Source organism: Entelurus aequoreus, linkage group LG06, assembly GCF_033978785.1.
Source record: "Entelurus aequoreus isolate RoL-2023_Sb linkage group LG06, RoL_Eaeq_v1.1, whole genome shotgun sequence".
NCBI classification, from domain to species: domain Eukaryota; kingdom Metazoa; phylum Chordata; class Actinopteri; order Syngnathiformes; family Syngnathidae; genus Entelurus; species Entelurus aequoreus.
The window spans coordinates 39,169,402-39,174,768 of NC_084736.1; positions in this window are offsets into that span (position 1 = coordinate 39,169,402).

A 5,367-nucleotide genomic window follows, 5' to 3' on the forward strand; every position below is an offset into this window, starting at 1 on the left:
CTTACATTGAGGGTCGGCAATCAGTGTTGGGGCATAGGCGCTGATGAGGGTGCAGTAACGGTTATTGGTGAGGGGAATCCTCCAGGTCATCAACCTTTCGCTAATGCCAACTGGAGATTCGGGAAGCTTCTGAAGTAGGGAGGTTCGTACAGCGAAACCTACACCATGGAGGCGACGGGAGCCTTCCGGAAGCCCTTTCCAGAAGAAAGTGTATCCTTCTCCCACCTCGGCTATGGAGTCCTCCCCATGGAAGCGGGTCTCGCTGAGGGCCGCAATGTCGATGTTATACCTCTTCAGTCCGTGCGCCACCAACGCTGTTCTTCTGTGGGGACGAGATGAATCATCACGCACATCCAAAAGCGTACGGACGTTCCAAGTCGCTAGTGTGAGTGTCAGTCGGGTTTTATTCTTGTGTTTTCGACCGCATGGGGGGATGACCCGGCAGCTGCGGTAGGCTGCCCGGGAGTGGAGGAACAGACCATTTTTAGGCCACATTTTCTAGGCCCTTCCCATTTCAGGGTGAGCAGGGTGGGGCTGCTCAGTCACGTGGGGAGCTGCCGAAGAGACACGCTGTTCCGTCCCGTACCTCAGCGACTGTCTATCCCACGCCGCCTGCGTGCAGAGTTGGGCTAGATACTCCCAGTCACATCCTGACCTGTATATGCCACGCTTCTCCATCGCCGCAGGACTTGGAGGGGAGAGGATGGGGTGGGAGAGGGGTGGGGGTGTTTGGAGCAGGCCTGCACGAGGATTAGATTAGAGTGAAAGAAGTGGTGCGCAGTCACTACCCTCACTACCTTGGCTCCCCCCTACGTCTTCCAGTGGTATGAAGAGCTCATGACGACCTTCTGCAGGAAGGAGTTGCAGAAGACTGCCAGCACACCGGTCTGTTGATGGCTGCCTGATACGGGTCTTCACAACAGATTTGTCGTTAGGGGTTTACTCCCATAGCCAAACACACACGGTGCACCCAGTAGGCAGTGAGGCACTCTTAACCTTCATCCGCCTTTACTGCCGGGGGAGACGCGTCATCCTCCGCCAGTTCCGCCGTTGAGGTTTTTGGATCGCGCTTCGTCTGGAACCTCCCCCTCGACCTTACCGCCATGGTTGAACCTACCAGGAGCCGAGGCTCCCGACGGCATCGCTCTTAGGTTCATTGGAACACACAAGGCTCTCCACCACGACAAGGTGGCGACCCGTGGAGAACAAAATACAATATAACAATATACACACACACACACACACACACACACACACACACACACACACACACACACACACACACACACACACACACACACACACACACACACACACACACACACACACACACACACACACACACACACACACACATCAAATCACAATAACAAGGAGGTGATAGCTCAACAATCTCTTTTTTATCCAAATAACAACATTACAGTAAGCTCAAATATCAACACTCAACACGATGCCACGGCGGACCTTTGTCATAGCAAAAGGAGAAGGGACTACCTGGACACAAGCGGATGAAGGATTGAACGAGACTTGTGTGTTTGTGTGCTCAAAAAACAAAAAAAGGAAAATCATTTTACCTTGTGTTTGGGAATATTTGTGGCATTGCTGAACAGTCTGGGAATTTCCGAGTTATGAATCAGCAGTGGCTTGCAATGTGAGGCAATCCTTCATCCGCTTGTGTCCAGGTAGTCCCTTCTCCTTCGCTATAACAAGGGTCCACTGTGGCATCTTTTTCGGCCTCATCTCAATTAAAGACTTGCTAAGGAACCCCGTTTGTTGATTAAAACCTCAAAATGAAGGTGCCACAAGCCGGAGGCTAACTACGTAGCTAAAATGCTAGCTCAGTGGTTTATTACAAACTCAAAGCGATACAGAAAGACAGAGTTTGGACACATTTAAAGCGTTTCTGATCACACAAAGTGATCTTTAAGACCGGCTGACCGGAGCTAGTTGTGAAAATTATGAATGAATGACTGAATAAGGCCATGTCCACACGAACACAGAGAGTTTCAAAAACGCTCAATTGGGGTTAAAACCATCTCCATCCACACAAGTGTAGTTTCAAACGCATACATCTGCTGTCATGCACATTTTGTCCAATCAGAAGCCTGGAAAAAGCAGCCACAGCTGACTTGGTGGCATTACACCTGTGTTATGTTTATTTTGACCAGGGGTGTCAAACTCATTTTAGCTCAGGGGCCGCATGGAGGAAAACATATTCTGACGCGGACCAGACTGATAAAATAATGGCATACTAATTTTAAAATAAAGACAACTTCAAGATTGTTTTTTTTTGCCTTACTTCGGCCAAAAATAGCACAAGCACATTTTGAAAATGTACACATTACAAATAATCCTAATGGCAAAATACTTACAAGTTAGTTAAACATTAGTGCAGTTTTAAAAACACCATGAAGAACACAATGAACTTAGACTTTGTCTCAGTGTGTTTACAAAGCCATTAAACTTAAAGCACTTCCTGTTTAGCATTCTCATATGGGCAGATTACCATTGGGGATGACGTGGCGCGGTTGGGAGAGTGGCCGTGCCAGCAACCTGAGGGTTACTGGTTCGATCCCCAGCTTCTACCAACCTCGTCACGTCCGTTGTGTCCTTGAGCAAGACACTTCACCCTTGCTCCTGATAGCCTTGCATGGCAGCTCCCTCCATCAGTGTGTGAATGTGTGTGTGAATGGGTGAATGTGGAAATAGTGTCAAAGCGCTTTGAGTACCTTGAAGGTAGAAAAGCGCTATACAAGTATAACCCATTTACCATTAAACATGTTTGGAAAAAAGCAACCGAGTGTTTCCTCAAACTGCCGCATCGGTGACATCCGCAACTGCCACAACACATTCATTTAGCATCATTCAAATATTACAATTATAATATGAACAAAACCATTGACACCATAATAGCATAATTAAAGGTAACACAACTACAAACTTAACCAATGTGAATATGGTAGATTTAAGCATAACATAAAATAGAACACACAACAAATGTAGAAACACACATTTTTACAATGGAGTTCAGGTTGCGCATCGTGCCGTCAACAAATTGCGGGCGCTGCACGGAATTCTAACTACAAAGATGATGGTCACATTGACTTAAGTCTTTCCATCTTACAGTTTTGTTTTTTGTGTATGTTGAGTGGATAATTTACAATTAAAGAAGGTATCGTGCGTTGTTACTGCATTAGTCTGCCGCAGCCACAACAGGAGCAGCTGATTGTTTGCACCGGCGCTGATTGGAGTAGCGGCAGCCAATCCAGAGTGCGCTTAAAGTCAGCTGACACGTCATCTTTAAACAGTGTGACGTGGGTTACACTAGAATTGCTACGGCAACATCCAATGGACACATTTAGAACAGCAGTTTCTTTCATTAAAAAACATTGCAGCTCATTTTTATACTTGGACTCATTTTGTACCTGCCATACGTTTTACAGCCCTGTACCAGACGTACACAATGACATGTACATTATCTTTAAAACCGTTTGGACAAGAGGCCTAAACACATATATAAGTATGCGTTTATTAAGTATATGTGTTCATGTGGACATGGCCTGAATGAAACTTTCGTACGCCCAGACGTGGTTGGCACACAAAGACATATTTAGCGCAATTTAAACATACGTAAACCGGAAAAAAACGCAAATAGAGGCGTTGGTGAATTGAGGTTCCACATGTTGACTAATAATTGTTCTGAGGAAATAATGCAAACATAATTATTATACAATATGTCACTGCGTACGTCAGCAGCCATATTGTAACCCTTTTTGAAATGGTTCCATTACCAATTAATATATTGTTATTTATAGATTTCACGTCATATCCCTAAAATCGACCTCTATTTCTTTTATTCAAGCTTGTTTGGAAACCGCCTGCGTGACCATGGAGTGCTGACGCTGTTGAGAGGGATAGCGGAGCTCCAGGAGCAAACATCCAGAGTCTTGCCCTCTGAGCAGCACTCACTGCCTTACCCCACCACTGGGGGGAGCCCTTTCAATGTGTTCACACTGCTAGAGCTGGACCTCGGGGGCAACAACCTAAGCGGGGACGGCGTGAAGGTGCTGGCGTCCTACATAAGGCACCACTCCCGCCTGCGGTACTTGGGGCTGGCTCAGACCGGGGATGCAGACCTGGCGGCGTGGAAAGAACTTTTCGACAGCCTCAAAGGGAACGCCTCCCTCACTCGAGTCATTCTGGACGAGAACAAGCTCGGCGACCCCGGGGTCAGGCTGCTGGCCGACGTGTTGAAAGTCAACGGCGGTCTGCAGACGGTGGATCTGGACGGGAACGGCGTCAGCGACGTGGGGGGGAACGACTTGATGGCGGCTTTGCTTTGCAGGGGCCAGTTGCCAATGAAGCGCCTGAGCCTCGCGGGGAACAACATCAGCGCAGGACTCATGAGGAGGATACAGGAAGTGGTAAAAGAGCAATGAAATCAAGGACTTACACATGAGGGCTGAGCGATAAAAGGATAATCAGTATATATAGACACATAATTGATATCTGGTTATTTAATTCTGCTGTCAAATAACTGCGCTCAGGAGCGGAGAGCGATGCACCGAGTGAACCCTCTCACACCTCGATTGGAAGCCCGGAAAACAAACACACACACAAACATGGCAATTGATCAATAATGGCAACGTTATCGAGTTAATTTTAATTTGTGGACGCTGACAAGAGGGTTCACTCTGTTTATTTAATTCTGCCGTCGAATAAACGCGCTCAGGTGCGGAGAGCGATACACCGAGTGAACCCTCTTGCACCCAGATTGTAAGCGGAGAAAACAAACACACACAAACATGGCAAATGATCAATAATGGCAGAGTTATCGAGTTCATTTTAATTTGTGGACGGCTAACAAGAGGGTTCACTCTGTTCATCTAATTCTGCAGTCGAATAAAAAAGCTCAGGTGCGGAGAGCGATGCACCGAGTGAACCCTCTTGCACCTCGATTGGAAGCGGAGAATACAAACACACAAACATGGCAAATGATCAATAATGGCAGAGTTATCGAGTCGATTTTAATTTGTGGACGGCTGACAAGGGGGTTCACTCTGTTCATTTAATTCTGACGTCAAATAAACACGCTCAACTGCGGAGAGTGATGCACTGAGTGAACCCTCTCACACCTCTATTGGAAGCCCGGAAAACAAACACACACACAGTAACATGGCAAATGATCAATAATGGCAACGTTATCGAGTTAATTTTAATTTGTGGACGCTGACAAGAGGGTTCACTCTGTTCATTTAATTCTGCCGTTGAATAAACAAGCTCAGGTGCGGAGAGCGATGCACCGAGTGAACCCTCTTGCAACCCAATTGGAAGGGGAGAAAACAAACACACACAAACATGTCAAAT